This window comes from Epinephelus lanceolatus, chromosome 7 (genome assembly GCF_041903045.1).
Source record: "Epinephelus lanceolatus isolate andai-2023 chromosome 7, ASM4190304v1, whole genome shotgun sequence".
Taxonomy (NCBI): Eukaryota; Metazoa; Chordata; class Actinopteri; order Perciformes; family Serranidae; genus Epinephelus; species Epinephelus lanceolatus.
Genome location: NC_135740.1, coordinates 48,142,950 through 48,167,126, shown reverse-complemented (window position 1 = coordinate 48,167,126; position 24,177 = coordinate 48,142,950).

Sequence of the window (24,177 nt, the reverse complement as noted above, 5' to 3'; positions counted from 1 at the left end):
TAATAACAATACTAGAAATAATAATCATAGTATAATAATAACTTTATTTATGAAACACCTTTTAAAGAAACTGTTACAAAGCACTTCACACACACGGACACGTGAAAGAAAACAGGAAACATTCATGAACTGATTCACAGTCAGCAAATAAAAGTGCTCATAAAACAGCACATGACGACAGATTTACAATTATAAAGAAAAGTTAAGATAAAGCCAGGAGACGTTAGAGGTGAGTCTTGAGAGAATTCTCCAGACTAAGTTCCTCATGTGAACTGTTCCAAAGGATCGGAGCCCAAACAGCAAACGTCCCATCACCCTCAGGACGTCATCAGAGGCTCAGACAGGTCGCTCCCTGCTGGATCATTCAAGGCCTCAAAAGTCAAGAGTGACATTTGAACACCAGATCTAAGTCAGACAGGCAGCGGGTGGAGGGGAGATAAAATACTGAGAGATGATCATGCTCAGGTGATCTGGTTAGACGTCTGGTGAAGATCTGATTCTAGTGATATTTGTCAAATGGAAAAAACAGGACTGAAGCAGCTTTTTCACATGAGACTGAAGACTGAGGCTGTTGTCAAAGAGAACATCTTCATCAGTAGAGCTGAAGCTCCAGGAGAAGCCAAAACTAATTTTCTCCTGTTGATGGATTCATTGTGATTTTGGGCCTCAGCTGGCTGCTGACTGAAGGGACTCACCGATTATTACCGACTCACTGATACTTATACTTAAAATAAAGTCTGTGTTTGACACGATGAACACAGAGCAGTGACACAGATGTGTAAACCAAACTGTATGTATGTAAAGTATGATGTTGACTTTCAGAGAGGCTGACAGGTACATTTCCTCACAGCAGAAATGTTTCCACAGGAAGTTGTTGTTGCGTTCTGAGCAGCGCCACCTCCTGCTGTCTGAAGCCTCTCAGACATCAGCCTCAGTGACAGTCACACAGAATCAAACAGTTGATTAGGAAGTCAGAACTCAGAGCTAACCAGCTGCTCCACAGAGCTGCCGCGGTGCCGCCGCTGCAGCTGAGTGACAGCACTGAATCCTCAGTGTGTTTAAGAAGTGGGATCAGATAGTGAGATCCACAGGACGGATTATGCAGATCCAGAAACACGCTTCACAAAGCTGAGAGGCAAAAAAAACAGAGACACTGACAGAATTTCTGATGACGGGAGTCTCAGTTGTGTGTCGTCTCATGACTGCAGTCATACATGACTGCGTCTCTGAATGGATTATGCTCATGTACACACACACACACACACACACACACACACCACTGAAGAAGAGGAGTTGCTCACACACCGAGGTGTTCATGCCAGAAAGGGATTATGTTCTTTGGAACGGAAATCTCTCCTGACGAAGAGGCACACTGCTGTCAGATCCACAGAGTACAACAAGTCCACGCAAAGTCTGTCAGGGGCACTGACACACACACACACACACTCTGCCCTGTATTCATGCACATTTAACACTTTCATGGCTCTGCATTAACAGGAAGTGTTGTAAAAGTGACCTCTGACCTGTCAGACAGAATCCTGTGGTGTGATCCTGACTGATGTCAAACTGATGACAGGTGTGACTTTGACTGTCAGTTAAATGACACAACATGATCACAACAGCAGGAAGTCAGGTGAGCAACAGTGAATCATAAACGCTGCGTACTGACAGGAGAACACAGACTGAAGTTAGGAGAGGCTCTGAGTCACAAACACAAACTGAAGACACCACTTTAATCACTGATGGAGTTCAGGCAGGTGAGATGTTACCTGGACAGGTGTCTCTACTTGTTTCCTGATTAGACCCAACACAACTCCTTCCCCTTCCACCCAGTCCAATCAGCTGAAACTGAACACACCTGTGCTCCTGCAGCCCAACTATCAATACGTCTATCAAGTACGTCTATCAATACATCTATTAGTCTACCATTTATCATTTTACAAATGACTTCTTTCTTTCTTTTCTTCTGTTACACTGATTAAAAAACTGATTTCTTTCACGTTCTACAGAGACTCAGTATTTCAAGACAGGTAGAGAACACACTTTCCTCCATCACAGACACACACACACACACACACACACACACACACACAGAGCTGTTTGAGAGATTACTTTTCATTAATATTTAATGAATGAGTGATTTAAAGACTCAAGGGTTGGTTTAATAACTGAAGGGAATGTTTTCTGTCACAATGAACATCTTCATCTTCATCTTCACTCTGAGCTGCTTCAACACAGAATAACATGAAACTGATCCAGATATCTGCAGCTCACCTCCACCGAACACCAACACCTGGAAAAGACTTTAGAGAAACTAAAGTGTCACAGGCATCCTGCTCTACATGATCTTTACTGAACATCTCAGTTCATACAAGCAGAAAGTTTAGAGCAATAAAAGGAGTGAATGTGTCGGTGTGTAAGTCTGTTGACGTCTCAGGATCACGGGCCTCATTTATAAAGCTTGCTTATGCACAAAACGGGGCTTGAAAGTGGCGTACGCCACTTCCCACGCAAAGATTGTGATTTATAAAAATAAACTTGGCGGGAGAATGTGCGCACCTGTAAGCAAACTCTGAGTCATGCATGCACACATTTTGGAGAAACTGGGAAGTGGTGACGCAGACGGCGAGGTAGAGAAGTGGAGTCAGATTTTTATTGATGTCTCACACAAATTTAATGTCACGCTATATCCACCTTAGATCCACGTTATCACTGAAATTAAATCCAGCAGCCTTATTTTGCGCTTGGAATGAGGGATAATTGTTTCATAAAAACGTAAAATCCAACTCAAATCCTGAATTGAAATTTTTTGTAAATACGTATTTAATCCGCACTGCCTCTAATGTCTCGTTGTCCACTCTGTGAGCGCAGGAGGGGGAGAGGACGGCGCGACTGCATGGAATATATTTATTTATTTAGCTAAATATTTCCAGTGCATTTATCATGTCTCGAAATACAGCCATTAAGCACAACCGTTACACTCATTTCATCAGCCCTACTTAGACATGTGCTGCTCATAACAAAACCGGCATGAAGAAACGTGTTCGCCTATTACACTTTCATCTTTAAATTGTATTTCAAATTACACGTTGTATTTTGGGACAGGGATACCACTGGTTCATGCTCATTCATTCAGGTTCATGGTTCATTCAGGCCGGGTGTCTGATCAGACTGATTGCCATAAACATATAAATACTGCGGTGACCCTCGTGCGTAATTGCGCAAGATGGCACTGGCACATCCTCCTTTTTGCCTCCACCTTTAATAAATGTGATTCTTTATGTCGCACATCAATGTCAAACATCCTCAAATTTAAAAGCAACACATTAACTACATGTTGGTAAAGGAGTAGAAATATTTGGTGTACCTTTAGATCAGACCACTTTTTTTTCCTCTGTCACTGTCCGTGCAGTCCCACAGACACAGCTGACAGCAGCAGCAGTGTTGATGTGTTGCCACTATTTTTTTGCTTTCTTTTATTAGTGATCCCGCTGCTGTGGCCACCAAATAAAATCTTTCTTCAGTCCTCCACCTCCTGTTAAAGGGTATCTAGCTCAATCTCGGAGAAATTCCATTTTTTGGTTTGTTTCTCACACCTGTCGCCGTGACTCACAACGAGAGAACACTCGCATGCCGGCTTATTTATATGCAGATCGCATTCATGAGGTGATTTGCATGACCATTTATGGTTGAACTAGGGCGTGTAGAGGGTGGAATATGAGGCGGATCTGGGTGCGCACAACTCCAGGAGGTCTGTGATTTATAAAGAGAACATTGCATGCAAGTGTGCGTGCGCACGGTTTTATAAATCAGATTATTTTTTGGCGCATGCCATTTTCAGCTTTTGGGCACACGTCAACTTTTAGTATGAATCCTAAGCACTCTTTTATAAATGAGGCCCCAGAGCTGCTGCTGCTGGGAAAGTTTCAGTAATGAAAAGTGACGAGAGTAACCAGCTGACCTCCTAAGACCTCTGTCAGCCCCTGGTTCGCCTCCGTCAGCCCCTGGTTCACCTCCGTCATGACACGGTCTGGGTTTCGACTTGGACCACAGTAGCGGAGTCGGACCCAAAAAATGAATTAAAGTAGTTTTTAATGTTCAGAAAAATGGAGACAGGCAGATGAAAACTGAAAAAATGCCAGCGCTGAGCTGGGATGGTGACCAGAGGGTGGCTGACCGCGGCGAGCTGGTGGCAGGCCGAAAAAAACTCCAGAACTCATGGTGAAAGTGAGACGAACAAACGGCAGGTGAGGAGGCAGCGAGGCACACCCTAGGGAACCGGAGAAGAAAAAACAGGTTGAGGCACAAGGGAAAATACACACTGATGTCTTCTAATGAGCTTACTAGAAAAGTACACAGGAAATAACTCAGGTTGCACTACCGAACAGGACGGAATTATGTGGCAGTGTGGTGAAGTGAGGAGAGATGGAGAGATGATTACTGATGAATGAGACTCAGGTGTGCCTCAGTTGCAGAGTGGGAGCTGGAAAGTGGGTCAGCCACACCTCCAGCCACACACACTGAAAAGAAGGAAGGTAAGGGAGGGGAGAAAGGTGGAGGAGAACAACAGAAAACAAAACCAAAAACCCAAACCATGACACGTCAGCCCCTGGTTCGCCTCCGTCAGCCCCTGGTTCACCTGCTACGTGCTAATGCGTCTACAGATACAATGATAATGATGAAGAGCTCCAGAGCAGCTGTGTTCTCTCGAAAATTTACATGTTACGTAAAGACTGTTCATTATGGAGCCCACCATCAGGCTGCATCATTATCCTCCATCCACCATCAGGTTGCATCATTATCCTCCATCCACCATCAGGTTGCATCATTATCCTCCATCCACCATCAGGCTGCTTCATTATCCTCCATCCACCATCAGGCTGCATCATTATCCTCCATCCACCATCAGGCTGAGTCATTATCCTCCATCCACCATCAGGCTGAGTCATTATCCTCCATCCACCATCAGCCTGCGTCATTATCCTCCATCCACCATCAGGCTGCTTCATTATCCTCCATCCACCATCAGGCTGAGTCATTATCCTCCATCCACCATCAGGCTGCTTCATTATCCTCCATCCACCATCAGGCTGCTTCATTATCCTCCATCCACCATCAGGCTGCTTCATTATCCTCCATCCACCATCAGGCTGCTTCATTATCCTCCATCCACCATCAGGCTGCGTCATTATCCTCCATCCACCATCAGGCTGAGTCATTAATCTCCATCCACCATCAGGCTGCATCATTATCCTCCATCCACCATCAGGCTGCGTCATTATCGTCCATCCACCATTAGTCTGAGTCATTATCCTCCATCCACCATCAGGCTGAGTCATTATCCTCCGTCCACCATCAGTCTGAGTCATTATCCTCCATCCACCATTAGTCTGAGTCATTATTGTCCATCCACCATCAGGCTGCATCATTATCCACCATCCACCATCAGGCTGCTTCATTATCCTCCATCCACCATCAGGCTGCATCATTATCCTCCATCCACCATCAGGCTGCTTCATTATCCTCTATCCACCATCAGGCTACATCACTATCCTCCATCCACCATCAGGCTGCTTCATTATCCTCCATCCAACATCAGGCTGCATCATTATGCTCCATCCAACATAAGGCTGCTTCATTATCCTCAATTCACCATCAGGCTGCTTCATTATCCTCCATCCACCATCAGGCTGCGTCATTATCCTCCATCCACCATCAGGCTGCATCATTATCCTCCATCCACCATCAGGCCGGGTCATTATCCTCCATCCACCATCAGGCTGCTTCATTATCCTCCATCCACCATCAGGCTGCGTCATTATCCTCCATCCACCATCAGGCTGCTTCATTATTCTCCATCCACCATCAGGCTGCTTCATTATCCTCCATCCACCATCAGGCTGAGTCATTATCCTCCATCCACCATCAGGCTGCATCATTATCCTCCATCCACCATCAGGCTGCGTCATTATCGTCCATCCACCATCAGGCTGCTTCATTATCCTCCATCCACCATCAGGCTGAGTCATTATCCTCCATCCACCATCAGTCTGAGTCATTATCCTCCATCCACCATCAGGCTGCTTCATTATCCTCCATCCACCATCAGGCTGAGTCATTATCCTCCATCCACCATCAGGCTGCATCATTATCCTCCATCCACCATCAGGCTGCGTCATTATCGTCCATCCACCATCAAGCTGCTTCATTATCCTCCATCCACCGTTAGTCTGAGTCATTATCCTCCATCCACCATCAGGCTGCATCATTATCCACCATCCACCATCAGGCTGCTTCATTATCCTCCATCCACCATCAGTCTGAGTCATTATCCTCCATCCACCATCAGGCTGCTTCATTATCCTCCATCCACCAGCAGGCTGCATCATTATTCTCCATCCACCATCAGGCTGCGTCATTATCCTCCATCCACCATCAGGCTGCGTCATTATCCTCCATCCACCATCAGGCGGCGTCATTATCCTCCATCCACCATCAGGCTGAATCATTATCCTCCGTCCACCATCAGGCTGCATCATTATCCTCCATCCACCATCAGTCTGAGTCATTATCCTCCATCCACCATCAGGCTGAGTCATTAATCTCCATCCACCATCAGGCTGCATCATTATCCTCCATCCACCATCAGGCTGCGTCATTATCGTCCATCCACCATCAAGCTGCTTCATTATCCTCCATCCACCATCAGTCTGAGTCATTATCGTCCATCCACCATTAGTCTGAGTCATTATCCTCCATCCACCATCAGGCTGAGTCATTATTCTCCATCCACCATCAGTCTGAGTCATTATCCTCCATCCACCATTAGTCTGAGTCATTATCGTCCATCCACCATCAGGCTGCATCATTATCCACCATCCACCATCAGGCTGCTTCATTATCCTCCATCCACCATCAGGCTGCATCATTATCGTCCATCCACCATCAGGCTGGATCATTATCCTCCATCGACCATCAGGCTACATCACTATCCTCCATCCACCATCAGGCAGCTTCATTATCCTCCATCCACCATCAGGCTGCATCATTATGCTCCATCCAACATCAGGCTGCTTCATTATCCTCCATCCACCATCAGGCTGAGTCATTATCCTCCATCCACCATCAGGCTGCGTCATTATCCTCCATCCACCATCAGGCTGCATCATTATCCTCCATCCACCATCAGGCCGAGTCATTATCCTCCATCCACCATCAGGCTGCATCATTATCCTCCATCCACCATCAGGCTGCGTCATTATCCTCCATCCACCATCAGGCTGCTTCATTATCCTCCATCCACCATCAGGCTGAGTCATTATCCTCCATCCACCATCAGGCTGCGTCATTATCCTCCATCCACCATCAGGCTGCATCATTATCCTCCATCCACCATCAGGCTGCGTCATTATCGTCCATCCACCATCAAGCTGCTTCATTATCCTCCATCCACCATCAGTCTGAGTCATTATCGTCTATCCACCATCAAGCTGCTTCATTATCCTCCATCCACCATCAGGCTGAGTCATTATACTCCATCCACCATCAGTCTGAGTCATTATCCTCCATCCACCATCAGGCTGCTTCATTATCCTCCATCCACCATCAGGCTGAGTCATTATCCTCCATCCACCATCAGGCTGAGTCATTATCCTCCATCCACCATCAGGCTGCGTCATTATCGTCCATCCACCATCAAGCTGCTTCATTATCCTCCATCCACCATCAGTCTGAGTCATTATCGTCCATCCACCATCAGGCTGCATCATTATCCACCATCCACCATCAGGCTGCTTCATTATCCTCCATCCACCATCAGGCTGCATCATTATCCTCCATCCACCATCAGCCTGCTTCATTATCCTCCATCCACCATCAGGCTGCATCATTATCCTCCATCCACCATCAGGCTGCATCATTATCCTCCATCCACCATCAGGCTGCTTCATTATCCTCCATCCACCATCAGGCTGCATCATTATCCTCCATCCACCATCAGGCTGCATCATTATCCTCCATCCACCATCAGGCTGCATCTTTATCCTCCATCCACCATCAGGCTGAGTCATTATCCGCCATCCACCATCAGGCTGCTTCATTATCCTCCATCCACCATCAGGCTGCGTCATTATCCGCCATCCACCATCAGGCTGCTTCATTATCCTCCATCCACCATCAGGCTACATCATTATCCTCCATCCACCACCAGGCTGCTTCATTATCCTCCATCCACCATCAGGCTGCATCATTATCCTCCATCCACCATCAGGCTGCTTCATTATCCTCCATCCACCATCAGGCTGAGTCATTATCCTCCATCCAACATCAGGCTGCGTCATTATGCTCCATCCACCATCAGGCTGCTTCATTATCCTCCGTCCACCATCAGGCTGCGTCATTATCCTCCATCCACCATCAGGCTGCATCGTTATCCTCCGTCCACCATCAGGCTGCTTCATTATCCTCCATCCACCATCAGGCTGCGTCATTATCCTCCGTCCACCATCAGGCTGCGTCATTATCCTCCATCCACCATCAGGCTGCGTCATTATCCTCCATCCACCATCAGGCTGCATCATTATGCTCCATCCACCATCAGGCTGAGTCATTATCCTCCATCCACCATCAGGCTGAGTCATTATCCTCCATCCACCACCAGGCTGCTTCATTATCCTCCATCCACCATCAGGCTGCTTCATTATCCTCCATCCACCATCAGGCTGAGTCATTATCCTACATCCACCATCAGTTTGCTTCATTATCCTCCATCCACCATCAGTCTGCTTCATTTTCCTCCATCCACCATCAGGCTGAGTCATTTTCCTCCATCCACCATCAGGCTGAGTCATTATCCTCCATCCACCATCAGGCTGAGTCATTATCCTCCGTCCTCAAGAAGATGGAGCTGCTTCATCCTGTGTGTTTACATAATGACAGATTGTTCATTACGGAGCCCACCATCAGGCTGCTGAAACTTTTTAACAAACTCTCCATCACACTCGTCAGCACAGACCTGCATACAAAGTTACATGATGTTTTGTGTTCTCATTATTCTGAGGCTGAGTTGCTAATTCGTTTGCCGGTTCCTGAATATTGCAAACGGGCCTTAATGAGCTCTGAGCCTCTCACAGAGTTTTCCCTCAGGTCTGTGCAACTTTTACAAAACAACAAACTTTTATATTCACCACACTTTGTACTACTACAGCTTTACTCCCACAGTTACATTGAACAAAGCATTACTGCATCACTGTGACCGTCATGCTGAGCAAACATTTAAACACACGTTTGTGCTCGCATGTTTCACACCTTTAAAAATCTCAGAAAACCTCTCTCAGATTTTGGTTGGAGATGTCCAGCAGAGCTGCCACCCATGAGCTGAATGATCATTTCACACCATAAGAATGGGCAGTACATCCAACCAACCTCACGACTACTGACCAGGTGTAACCACATGTGACCACACCAGCTCAGGACATCCACATCCAGTGTTTTCATCAGTGAGGTGGTCTGAAAGCAGACGCCTGAACAGTTGATGGAAAAACTACCAAAGAATTTCTGCACAAAACAAAACAAGAAATGGTTTTCCAGTGTGTGAACAAGTGGGAGCAAAGCCAAAGTGTTGCGTTCAAGGTATTTTTATGACCTTTGTCGTGGAGGTCATTTCAGTTAGATGGCAGGATGTTACAAAACCTTCTCATGAAATTTGCTGAGAACTTATTCAAAGAACAAATAATTTATTTTTGGTTTGTGTCCAGGAATTTGTCAAAGGATTTTCTGATATTGAGGCATTATAGAGGAGTTCACCTGTTTGACATGAACCACTGTAACAACTAAATAAATAAAGGGCCATAATTACATCATCATCTGTCACTGTCTGTATTTCTACGTAGATATGATCCAGATTCAGACAAATGAAAACTAGATGTCCTATATTTTGTTCTTTAAATGTTGTAAAATATTTGCACATGTTCAGCCTGTTGGCAGTCTGATTGTAGTGACGTTGGTCGGTCCAACACTTGAGCTCACACTGAAACATCTCAGCAGCTGTTGGACACACAGACAGATGTGTCCTTTTATACAGACATTAATAATTTCTCAGGATTAATTGTAATAACTTCAGAAGTAATGACATTTCCATCAGCTGCACTTCTTGTTTCATGCTAATTAGTAAAGAATAAACTAAGAAGGTTAACAAAGTACCTGCTGAACATCAGGACCACAGTCCAGTTTATTTATAGCAGAGTTTCATACACAAGATGTTTGTTTTGTGTTTTGTTGCATAGAAAAGAAACTTAGAAGAGAAACTGTGAAATATTGAAAAGTACTTTATAAAATCTGTACAGTGTAAGTGTTTAAAAGAAAAGAGCTCAGCAGGAATGTGCTGAAATATATTTTAGGGGATGTTCAAAGATTCACAGTTACGAATAAAAAGAAAACGTGATGTAGAGAGAGACAGACGCTAAGATGTGAAACACAGAGTGACAGTCCGTTCTCATTCTGAGGTGCTGAATATCATGGTCTTATGATCCGCTGCCAGTCGGCACCTGTTGTGGTGAAACACTGCTGGACAGCATCAGTTTGAAAGACTGCCGGTAATGATGTAATATAAGGAGGTGGGGATGAGGGGAGGCGGGTGGGTTCAACAAACCCTGGACTTTCATCCAGTAAACTGCTGTTTGTTTCCTCTATGAATGTTGAGCCAAACCATGATGTTCATTTCCAAACCTGATGACGTACTTTAGTTGATGTCCTAGTGTTGGTTGCATTGTCCCGTAACATCAACAGCAGGTGGAAACCTAGTGTGTAATCTGTAGACATATGACATATGACAAAGTCCTTTGACAAAGCAGCGATATGGGACGACTCGGGATGAGAACGTGTTGGATGTGAAGACAAATGTAAGACATAACGTATTGTACAGAGTCCAGGACCTCGAGGATGAGGTCAGAGGGGAGTGATTAAAAGAGTGCTTTGTGTCCAGGGTGGGAGAGGACGGCCGGGGTGGGACCTGCCCACCTCAGCGTCCTGGAGACAGCCGGGTCCTGGAGGGACGGCAGATTGTGGCCACTCACCTTCTCAGCAGGGTAAATGAAATGCAGAGTACCAGATGGTGATGGAGGAGGTGAGGATGAAGGAGGTGAGGATGGAGGAGGTGTAGTGTAAAAGTCAAAACTCTCATCAGGTGTTAGACCATATAAGTTGGATAAGATACAAATAGCTATATAACCATGTTAGTGTATAGACTTTTGTAAAAACTAATCTTGCATTCATGTGTAATATGCAATATAACGGTGTGAACTCTTAGTGACATCTCAGTTGTGAACTCTTATTGACACACATAACCTATCACGCGCTGTGTTATGATATAATGCATTAACCTACACTCACATGATGTTGTGAACTTATAGTGACACTCATACAAGTTGCCACGTGCTGTGACAGCACACTCACTTGATTGTACTGCCTAAATGCACTTAAGAATTTATATAACACGGGAAAGGTCACACACACACTCAAATGATTGTATCACAAGGGACTGTAGCATGTGAGTCCCCAGAGATCACATGATTTTTTAAAAAATAGAGTGAGAGCGATTCCGGAAATACTGGTGGCAGATTCCAGTTGAGCAGGAATAAAGGTAAAAGTCTGCTACCAGTAAAAACGGATCGAAGTGGGAAGGACTACAGAAATGGGTGGAGATCTCTTCAACCTCCACCAGCATATAAGCCAGAGCGCTGAATGCAGGTTTGCAGTCGTCCTCCGGAGGCTGACTCGTGAGTTTGTCTGTGTTGTTGCCTGTGAACACAATAAACTCGATTGCACCAGATTCTGCCTATCTCCAGTGTTTTTCTAAGTACAGTACAGGCCAAAAGTTTGGACACACCTTCTCATTCAATGCGTTTTCTTTATTTTCATGACTATTTACATTGTAGATTCTCACTGAAGGCATCAAAACTATGAATGAACACATGTGGAGTTATGTACTTAACAAAAAAAGGTGAAATAACTGAAAACATGTTTTATATTGTAGTTCCTTCAAAATAGCCACCCTTTGCTCTGATTACTGCTTTGCACACTCTTGGCATTCTCTCGATGAGCTTCAAGAGGTAGTCACCTGAAATGGTTTTCCAACAGTCTTGAAGGAGTTCCCAGAGGTGTTTAGTACTTGTTGGCCCCTTTGCCTTCACTCTGCGGTCCAGCTCACCCCAAACCATCTCGATTGGGTTCAGGTCCGGTGACTGTGGAGGCCAGGTCATCTGCCGCAGCACTCCATCACTCTCCTTCTTGGTCAAATAGCCCTTACACAGCCTGGAGGTGCGTTTGGGGTCATTGTCCTGTTGAAAAATAAATGATCGTCCAACTAAACGCAAACCGGATGGGATGGCATGTCGCTGCAGGATGCTGTGGTAGCCATGCTGGTTCAGTGTGCCTTCAATTTTGAATAAATCCCCAACAGTGTCACCAGCAAAACACCCCCACACCATCACACCTCCTCCTCCATGCTTCACAGTGGGAACCAGGCATGTGGAATCCATCCGTTCACCTTTTCTGCGTCTCACAAAGACACGGCGGTTGGAACCAAAGATCTCAAATTTGGACTCATCAGACCAAAGCACAGATTTCCACTGGTCTAATGTCCATTCCTTGTGTTTCTTGGCCCAAACAAATCTCTTCTGCTTGTTGCCTCTCCTTAGCAGTGGTTTCCTAGCAGCTATTTGACCATGAAGGCCTGATTCACGCAGTCTCCTCTTAACAGTTGTTCTAGAGATGGGTCTGCTGCTAGAACTCTGTGTGGCATTCATCTGGTCTCTGATCTGAGCTGCTGTTAACATGCGATTTCTGAGGCTGGTGACTCGGATGAACTTATCCTCAAAAGCAGAGGTGACTCTTGGTCTTCCTTTCCTGGGTCGGTCCTCATGTGTGCCAGTTTCGTTGTAGCGCTTGATGGTTTTTGCGACTCCACTTGGGGACACATTTAAAGTTTTTGCAATTTTCCAGACTGACTGACCTTCATTTCTTAAAGTAATGATGGCCACTCGTTTTTCTTTAGTTAGCTGATTGGTTCTTGCCATAATATGAATTTTAACAGTTGTCCAATTGGGCTGTCGGCTGTGTATTAACCTGACTTCTGCACAACACAACTGATGGTCCCAACCCCATTGATAAAGCAAGAAATTCCACTAATTAACCCTGATAAGGCACACCTGTGAAGTGGAAACCATTTCAGGTGACTACCTCTTGAAGCTTATTGAGAGAATGCCAAGAGTGTGCAAAGCAGTAATCAGAGCAAAGGGTGGCTATTTTGAAGGAACTAGAATATAAAACATGTTTTCGGTTATTTCACCTTTTTTTGTTAAGTACATAACTCCACATGTGTTCATTCATAGTTTTGATGCCTTCAGTGAGAATCTACAATGTAAATAGTCATGAAAATAAAGAAAACGCATTGAATGAGAAGGTGTGTCCAAACTTTTGGCCTGTACTGTACCTGCCAGCCGAACCTAAGATACTGAATTGACATTTTAGAAGAAACAAGGAGGACGGGGTCGGGAGCCGTCAGGCCCAATTCCAGGCACCGATTTCAGTCACCTCAAGTGGCGCAGCCAGCCAGGAGGCAAGGAAGGTCGAAGCCAGAGATCGGGAGCACTGGGCTGTACGTCAGACACACAGGTGGCGCCACCAAATAAGGTAAGCAGAGCCTTTTTCTGTTTAAAACCGGGTGTGTCTGGGGTGCAGTGCTGGGAGCCACCCAGGTCAAAGGTATTTGACAAATTCCTCTCCTAAAGAACCTAGTTATATAATGTACTGATTAAAGAGATATCACTGAAAAAGCAACTAACATCACTGGAGACGGGTAACTCTGCTGCAATAAGGTGTGATCGTGGAGCGGAAAGAGTGAATGTGTGTGTGTTGGATGAATAATAACTAATGAGGTACAGGCAATAAGGTAGTAAGAGTATTTAAAGTATTTAAAGAGACAAAAGTGCACAATAAGAGAAGAAAAGAGTCAGAGATACTCAAAAGCATATACGTGGCTACCACTGCCGAAACTTGCCAACACTCCCTTTAGCCTGTAGGGGCGGGGGTGTTGAAGCCAGCCGGCAGGTTTGCGCGGGCGGAATGCTAAGCAAATCCGCGGATACCGCTGTTGGCTTGCCTAGTACACCTTTAAGCCTATAGAAGGAGGGTGTGTCTAGGGGAGACATCAGGACAGCATGGGCGGTTTGCTGTAAAGAAGAATAAGTAAATAAAAGGCCTAAAAAGCTTCTGTGGATACCGCTGTTTTGAGGAAAGTGACCTCCCAGCCAAGAAGGAGGGGGAGTCACCGTAGACAAAACGGGACTGAACGGGCAGAAAGCTAAAAAGTGAAGTTAAAAAGCTCCTGTGGATACCACTGTTTAGGGGAGACCTCTTAGAAAAAAAGTTAACTGATCGATCTAAGTGTAAAAACTGTAATATATCTAAAAGTAATCAGTAAAAAATAGTATAAACATAATCCTTGAAGTCGTTGTGCATGTCATCTATATAGTGTTGTAAATATAGTAAGCTATAGAGGAAATTGTAAAATTGTGGATGTAGAAAAGTGTTGGCAACAGAGATCTAATTGAATTGTTGAATAAACCAACTAAACAGGCTGCATGGTTGCAACATTGTGTTAAAGGGAAATCAATAGGGTAAACACGTAGAGTCACTACTAACAGCTAAAAAGGTGAGGGCAAACATAATTCACAGCTGCACCTAAAAATAGATGGAAGAAGGAGAAATCATTGAGGACGAAATTTGGGGAGAAGAACACTGTCTAACAGAGGGCCCTGTAGAATATAGCGGAGTATGCACACACTTTTGGTTAGAACGGAGCTACATAGATAGCGAAGGGGCTGAGCATTGGCAAGACGAACAAGAAATCCAACAAAAACTCTGGCAAATCACTAAATTTGTTAATTTAAAGAGAGTAAAAGAAGAGTATCCAGGGGCCCCGTGGGAAGCGATTTTGCGAAGGCTGTGGGTTCCTTATTCACTAAATCCGCTACTACAGAGTCTGTGTGACAATTACCAGAATGCACCAGTAGCCACACTTCCTCTGCACCAAATACGCATACAAAGTCCAGCAGGAGGGGAAATATACAACCCGCGGCTGCAAATTGTCATTGTGCCCAGAAAAGTTGAGTGGGAAACAGGTAAATTTGGGTGTCTAAGTAAACGGAAACCCCAAGAGGACCGGTCCTGTGACCCTTATAGAGAAAAGAAATACAAAACTGCCATAACAGTAGGGAAAATAGTGGTGTTAATACGCACAACAGAAACAGATGAACAACCAGAAATCCCAAGAGCTAGTACAGTAAAACAAGGCTTCATGGGAGCCAACCAGGGAAAAATGAAAGAAGGGGTTCTGACACCGATAGAAATGGTAATAAAACAACACCCAAGTCGAGCAAAGCGCATTCAGTGCTGTGTGACCAAATGGCACAAAAGAACATCCGGGAAGAATCGCTGGCCTATGGATGGTACCTTCAATTTGGCATGCTGTGATGAAGTAGAGTCAGAATTAAGACACATTGAAGCTCGAGACACCAAGGCAAGCTACAAACTAAAAAACAAGAGAGCCAAAGAAAGAGAAGTGCTAGGATGGTTTAGACAAACTGGAACAAGAATAATAGTGCAGCTGGAGGAAAGAGACAAAGAACACCAGACACAGGAGGAAGTAACACCCACAGCACCACCCCCACCCATACTGCCACCGCCCCCATACCTACAGGAGCCAACACAGCCAGCAATGGGACAGTACGCACTAAGAGGCTCAAAAGTTACGGAAATGGAGGGCCAATTAGAAGGGAGATTCACAGTAACCCTGACAAAAAATAATGAGGAGAGACCCAATAGGAGGGGGCTACAGGGGCCGAGGAAGAAGTTAAAACTGGAAACAGAACCGTCCTCAGAAACAGAGAGCACTGATGGATCAACAAGTGACGAGGAGGATGGAGAGTTCACTGAGAGTGAAACTGGACAACCTCCAATGATATACAAACATCGTAGTAGAAGGAGCAGTGACTGCACCGGAACCACTGCTAGAGAGACGACAGACAGCGCCAGTGATGAAGGCTCTCGCTCCACTGAAGGGCAAGTACCAACTGCAGGACGCAAAGACAGAGGGAGACAGAAGCAGGTGAAAAACAGAAGCAAAGCTCACCATAAAAGCTGTTTGAGCCTCCCCACAGAGAGATCTGGCTCCCCCGCAATAGAATTGCGTAAGAGAAAAGGAAAAATTGAGGAATTGAAACCCAGGCCCATGAGTACCTTTGGGTACGAGCACTGGCAACAGATGTTGGAATGGGAGGTAAAGAACCGCCAGATGCGCGAGGAAGAAGATCGCCAGAGGCCAGCTAACATTAGCCCACCACCATATCCAGACCCACCAACAGAGAGAGAGCCACACAATGAAAGTGTTCACAGTCTCCAAGAACACACTCCCAGAGGTGCGTCACTGATCGACACCCGAGGACAGGAGCTGCTCAAAGAGCTGGAAGGGATCAGCCGGAGAACGGAAGGCAGATTGCAGCAAATGAGTCAACTATTGGAGACAATACAAGAACAGCAGTTAAAAGAAGAGGGTCTCCAGCAGGAGCCAGAGGAGCCTCAAGCCAGCCCAACCACAGAGCACATCACCTTGACTCTCCAAGGTACAATGAAATCGAACAAAACACAGCCCAAAGAGGTACAGGACACCAACAGACGACCAACAACAGACAACAGAGCTCAGAGTCAAGGAGGCATGAGATTGAGAGGAGGGAAAGTCCTCGGAGAGACTGAGGATCTCATATATCTGTTTGATGAGGAAGGTAACAGAACCACCATGTGTCCCCTTATAACACAACCTACTGGACAAAGGCAGTATGAGCCCTGGCCTTTCATGGACATGATAGGCCTGGCTGAGCGCCTACCAGCACTCACCGATGGCGCAGATAAATGGATAATGGCACTAGAAGAGACAACAGCTGGAATACAGCTAGCCTTGGGAGACGTCAAAGCTCTGCTCACCTATGTGGCTGGAAAGCAAACCACCCAGGAAATATTCACAGAAGCCAATGTGGGGGCGGCTATTGGAAACAATTACAGCGACGATGTGGACTTTGGGCAGTACCGCTCCAAAGTGTGGCGCCAACTGAGAAAACACTACCCGGCAAAGAGAGACCCATCCAAGTTGGAAGGGGAAACTCTGGGAGAAAACGAATGTCCCTCTAAGTTCCTACACACCTTCCAAAAGAAGTGGAAAGAAGAAACAGGAGAAGCATGGAATGCCAATAAAACCACTCAAAGCTTATTCAAAATGATGGTTAAGAAGGCCATGCCAGAGAGTGTACAGCAACGTTTGGAAGACGTGGTAGGACTAATGAAAATGGACCGGCCACTGTTCTCAGAACACATCGTCCACCATGTTGAACTCTATAGGAAAGACAGAAAGAAAAAGGATGAAGAAGACAAACAACTAGTCAACAAATTGACCCAACTGCAGCTGGGAGAAGTGAGCAAGCTGGTCAAAAAGGAAAAAGAGAAATCTAAAATTCAAGCTCCCGTGGTGGCAGCGACTCAAGCAGCTCCTCCAACCATCCAGCCCCAAGCACCTCTGCAGCCACCCCCACTGACCCCAACGCAACAGGAAAAGAAACCTCTGCCAACACCACACATCACCATTATTATTACCAGCAAATACCAAGAGGTGGTGGCAATCAGCGAACCCCCAGAGGGCGGGGCCGTGGGGGACCTGGAGGAAATGCACTGTCTACAAACTTCAGGGGAGGATGGAAAGGAGGAAGAAACTACACACCAGGGAACCACCATGTCTTCCAGGATGCAGCCAACCAGCAACCAGGCCCTCCACACGTAGGAGCAGGCTATCCAGGAGCTAACCCAGCTCCACCTGACAATCAATGCTGGGGGTGTGGTCAACCAGGCCATATACGGGCCCAATGTCCAAGTAACCCATGGGAAGGTCCAGCACAGAATTGGCCCAACATGGAACAGCCACAACCCTGGTAGGGGTGCCCAGAGGAGCCTGAGGGGGAACTAATGTTACCAGCTATATCGCTACAGTCACATGATGAACCCATCATACCTGTTGTCGTCCATGACCGTGAGTATCCTTTTATGGTTGACATCTATAAAGACCGAAGGCTTCTCTGGGAAATCACAGGTCATACCGCTAATGGAGCCCGTTCCAATGCTCATTGCAGGCAAAGTCATATGTGCACCTTTGCTATACTCAGCCCATACCCCAGTAAATTTGCTTGGAAGAGACATTCTATGCCCATTAAAAGCAAAAATCATGTGTACCCAAGATGGACTGTACCTGGACTTCCCAGATGAACCCCCACAAAGCATGATGTCACAACTACCCCAAGGTACCACAGACAAACAACAAGCCCTGGCCTACTGGCTTCAACTGACCCCAGAAGACTCACACCTTAAACAGAAATGGACTGAGTGGGAGAGGTGGATTCGCATGCACTATGACACCGCACATACCCCCACTCTGCCGCTGCATTGCACGCTCATGTATGACAGAGATCAGACTCATGTAGATTACCAGGAATGTTGGGATGCAGGGATCAATAAAAACCATATCTCATCACCAGTGAAGACATGTTTTTGGGGCCGGAGGGCGTGGCAGCGGCTGTCCGCCTACCGGAAGAATTATCTGGATGGTTTCAAGTACCAAAGTCTACGCCGCACATCACGCTTTTAGTGGCCAAAGATTATGAGTCTCATCATCTCGGTCCTATGGTCAGGCGTGCCCTGCAGGTGCAAGAGTGGGTGCCCACAAACAACAGGTACATTCACATTTCTAAAGATAAGCAGTTCATCAGGATCTCAGTCAAAGTAGGTGATGAGGTTTTAGCAGACAAAGTGGTAGTAGATGGAGGCACACCCACACAAATGGCAGTCACCGCAGAACATGAGGAGATGCTAAGCAAGGTTCCATCTCAGTTATGGACAGCACACAAGACTGATGTAGGCTTGATAAAATCAGCGCAACCAGTTCACATTAAACTAAAACCACACGTTAACTTACCATATCAGCAACAGTACCCTCTCAAACAGCATGCAATTGACGGTATCAGACCAACAATCCAAGGCTTGGTTGAAGCGGGAGTTTTGGTTAAAACTAGAAGCCCCTGTAACACACCCATTTTTCCCATCAAGAAACCAAATTCAACAGACTATCGTTTAGTCCACGACCTGCGAGCTGTTAACGCAGTAGTAGACGGTGAAGTACCACTTGTGCCAGACCCACATACGTTGCTTTCAAACATCCCTCCAGACACCCAGTGGTACACAGTCATTGATTTGTGTTCAGCCTTTTTCAGCGTACCACTACATCCAGATTCTCAATATTTGTTCGCCTTTACATATGAGAATCAACAATATACCTATACCAGGCTGGCTCAAGGGTATTTGGATTCCCCCTCCATCTTTAATCGTGTGTTGACGCAAGACCTCGCCAGTTTGAACGTGCAAAGCACAGTATTGCAATATGTAGATGATCTGCTCATTTGTAGTCCTACAAAAGAACAATGTGAAAAATACTCTATTGCAGTGCTCACGGCTTTAGCAGAAGGCAGACACAAAGTCAGTAAAACTAAACTACAGTTCTGCCAACAGTCAGTAGAGTACTTGGGGAGAAGACTCTGTGGGGACAAAAGGTGTATTGCACCATCCCAGTTAGAGGCAGTGATTAAGGCCCCTCAACCACAAACGGTGGGCCAAATGCTATCTTTTCTGGGCATGACAGGCTACAGCAGACCTTGGATCTGTGACTATGCTATAAAAACTGCTCCCCTCAGGGCTCTGATAAGAGCAGCAGGACAAACAAATAACACAGCACAGTTAACATGGACAGAGAAAGCGGAAGGTGCGTTCCAAGCCCTGAAAATAGACATGCAGTCAGCTCCTGCTTTAGGGACGCCAAATTATGCTAAACCTTTTCATCTCTATGTTGCAGAAAAATCAGGCTTTGCCGTCCTGATGCAAGACACACCCACAGGTAAACAGCCATTGGCGTACTATAGTACTAAACTGGACAACATCGAGGCTGGCCTGCCACTCTGCTATCAGGGACTGGCAGCCACTGTTTTTGCCTTTCAGAAAGCTTCATCGCTGACCATGTCCATCCTGTGACGCTGTATACTTCCCACCAAATTCATGCACTACTGACTAGTCCACGATTCGTCTTAACACAAGCCAGACGCACGGGCTATGAGGTATCCTGTCAGCCCCTGAACTCAATATTCAGTGCTGCACCGTCATTAACCCCACCACTAAACTGATTTTACCAACAGAAGGTACTCCACACGACTGCATTCATGACACAGAGAAGTTCATGCGGGCTAGAGAGGACCTGCATAATCAGCCAATTCCTGCCGACCTCACATTGTTCGTGGATGGCTCATGTTTTCGTGACGCCACTGGTAGCCATGCAGGCTACGGGATTATTCAGCTCAAAAATGACGACCAAACCTTCGCCACATTACAGGCACGTAAGCTTGGTCAGCCCTGCTCAGCCCAACTCGCAGAGATAAAAGCATTGACAGAAGCATGTAAATTAGCTGCAGGAAAGTCGCTAAACGTCTACACGGACTCTGCGTATGCCTGTGGCGTGTGCCATGTTCACGCTATCATTTGGAAACAAAGGGGATTTCGCAGAGCTGATGGCACCCCTGTAACTCATGGAACTGCCATCCTCGATCTGTTAGAAGCCATGTCGCTTCCCACAGCCCTAGCTGTCATTAAATGTCCAGCCCACCAAAAGACCAACACACTGATAGCTACAGGCAATAACCTTGCAGATGAAGCAGCCAAACAAGCAGCAATAGGGGCAGTAATGGCACCCATACTAACCATACAAGATTGCGAATCTCTCACATCCTTGCCCTCCCTTATAGCCGCTCAAGATAGAGTAGATGAGGCTGAGAAACGCTTATGGGTAAAACGGGGAGCTATTAAGAATACGCAAACGGGCCCAACACGGGGTCCATTGCATGGAGTTTGGCTAGATGCCCATGGCCGCTTTGTACTACCAACCTTACTACTAAGACATGCAATAATCTGGGCGCATGGTAGTGACCATTGCGCAAGGGGGGAGATCCTAAGGAAACTGCAAGCAGTATGGTGGTCGCCATTCATGGCAGCCACGGTGGACAGAGTACTAAATGAATGTGACGTTTGTGCAGAATACAACATCAGGAAAGTTTTTTTGGCCCCATTGGCACATATACCACCCCCAGACGGACCATTCAGGCACCTCATGATGGACTATATAGACATGGGACCGCAGTCAAGAGTAAGGGGACTGAGATATGTTTTAGTGGTCATATGTAGATATAGTAGGTGGGTGGAGGCAAAAGCCACTGCAAGATCAGATCACAAAACAGTCACAAAATTTTTGTGTCAGGAAGTTTTCCCGAGATTTGGAATGCCAGACACCATATCATTAGACAACGGCAGCCACTTTGTGTCCAATGTCATACAAGAGACACTAAAGCAATTAGGAATCAAACAAAAATTTGGCTGCGTTTACCATCCCCAATCGCAGGGAGCGGTAGAAAGGGCAAATGGCATCTTGAAAACAAAAATAGCCAAGATAGTGGCAGACAGCAGAAATAAGCTTAACTGGGTGGATGCTTTACCACTTGCACTAATGTCTATGCGTTCACAAGCCAGCCGAGTCACGCATCTAACACCGCATGAAATGCTTATGGGCCGGCCCATGCCGCTACCATACTTAAGAGGTCCCCATGAGGGACCGTCCCTGGAACAGTTGCAAGGTGAAATGTTTGAATACTTAGGAAGTCTAACTCGTATCCACAGGGCTGTGTTCCAGCAGGTGAAAGGAGCCACAGAGGACAGAGTGGTCGACATCCCTGCAGACCTCCAGAGAATACGGCCTGGAGAACAGGTGTACATCAAGGTGTTCAAAAGAAAGTGGGACCAACAACGAAGGGAAGGTCCATACAAGGTCATATTAGCTACACCAACTGCCTTGAAAGTCGAAGGTAAGGACGTTTGGTTCCATCTTAACCACTGCTGCAGAGCTAACACCTCAGAGAGACCACCTGTTCCCCGACCTAGAGCCAGGCAGAGAGCAGTAACTCCAGAGCCACAAGGGGACGGCGAAGCCGCCCCAAGGGCAATAAGGGATCAACCAGAAGGGGATGGCGACACCTCCCCACAGGAGCAGGGGGCAAGAAGGTCTACGCGCGTGGCACAGAGACGCAGGGCACAGAGAGCCCAGAGTGACAGCAGCGGTTCAGCCCAGAGTGAGAGCAGTGGGTCCTTACCAGAGAGGGTATCAACAGGAGCAGAGAGCTCTTCAGAGGGAGGCTCCTCATCCCCCGGGACTGACAGCCAACTTCAGTCTCATGAGTCATCACCTACTAGTGATAGGACAAATCATGAGGGGACAAGTGCAGAGAGAGAGGTGGCAGCAGAGCTCAAGCTCAGACTCAGACTCAAACTGAAGAGACACAGACACAAGAGACTCAGACCCCGGAGAGGGACCAGCCCCCCGGCAGACCTAAGGGTTCAGTCAGCATGCGACAAGGAGCTAAAGTAGGAACAATAGCTGTAATATTACTAACCCTATTGCTCATCGCAACAAGAGTACACCAGAGTGAGGGAGCAGCACAGGGTAAAGAAGGCCAGAAAGAGAAAGGCGAGTGCTTGCTGGTGCTAGGAGCTCTGGCTGCAAAACAGGGAAAGCTACCTTACAGGGAAACGATACAACTAACCTACTATAAATCACATGCTTACGACGATGTATTGGTGGAGGGCCCAGGAGACATTAGACTGCATGGACGATCCACAGGGTCACGCTGTAGCGTGGAAGGAATGGTGACAGCAAGAGTTTGGTGTAATAGGAGAGGTTGTACTAATATGGAAGTAGGGTTCACTATATCCCTAAAAGTGGCACGACAATGGCTTCAATTAGGCCCCAGATCTCCAAGGAAGCCAAGAGATGTGCCAGTGCAACGGGTGGAATTAGTAAGAACCTCCACTTGGAAGTCCAAGGCCTTCTATCAATGGCTGGAATACTCTGCTAAACAGGTAACCAATATTACGTGTGTAGCATGCCACAGAAGGAGGGACCTACCTAGGGTGAGGCCTCTCCCTGACATAGGTAATTGCTGGAAGCAGGATAAATGTTTTGCTGCATGGGTCATGTGGATGGCAGCGGGTAGAGAGAGATGGACCAACACAACAGCAATCTGTCCAGAAAATCTTAAAAACGCCTCTGATCAGTTCCAACAAGAATTCCAGGTACCTCCAGTAGTACATTTGACACCAGACGTCATATTCCCATTCTGCGTAGCACGAGGAAACAAGATAGAACATTGGCTAAACAATGCCACCCATACTAAAACTTCCCTGGAGGCAGAGAGGCGGATCCGATGCAGGTATGAAAAGATCATAGGAAATGTGTCCTCGTCAGCAGGTACTCTGCAGCTCTCAGAGGCGCAGAAGGTATGTAATACAACTCAAGAAGCCAAAATCCAATGCCACCAGGTGGTCAATGGAGGTGATGATTCCATAGTTCTAGGCCAAAATTATAATGATACCACCTGGATTTGGGTACTAAACCTGACCGATGGTACCACTCCACTGGCGGACATATTTTGGATATGTGAAAGTGACCTTCAGGTAAAAGCAGTACTGCCAGCCAATTGGACGGGACTCTGCGCCCCAGCAATGTTAACAGGACCAATTACGATACTCAGTTTAACTAACAGCACCCCAGCGAGACGCCGTAGGTCATCTGAACCTCAGGGACGTTCCTGGGAGGAGGATGCTAGTGTATACATTACATGGGACCAGGTACCACAAGGAGTCCCTAGGGATCAACAGGCTATAGCAGACGAATGGATAGAGACGGGCAGAGTATTGGGCTCATGGCCAGTTTGGGGAACCGTAGTGAATGCACAATATATAGCCCGTAATAGTCGTTGGGTAAATTATTTGTGGTATAACCAACAAAGATTTGTGAATTGGACTATAAGGGCCCTTGAAGGAGTAAACGAACAATTACATGCCACATCCCTAATGACGGTACAGAACAGACTTGTCATCGAGACCCTGCTAGCCCATGATCAAGGCGTCTGCGATATAATAGGGGAACACTGTTGT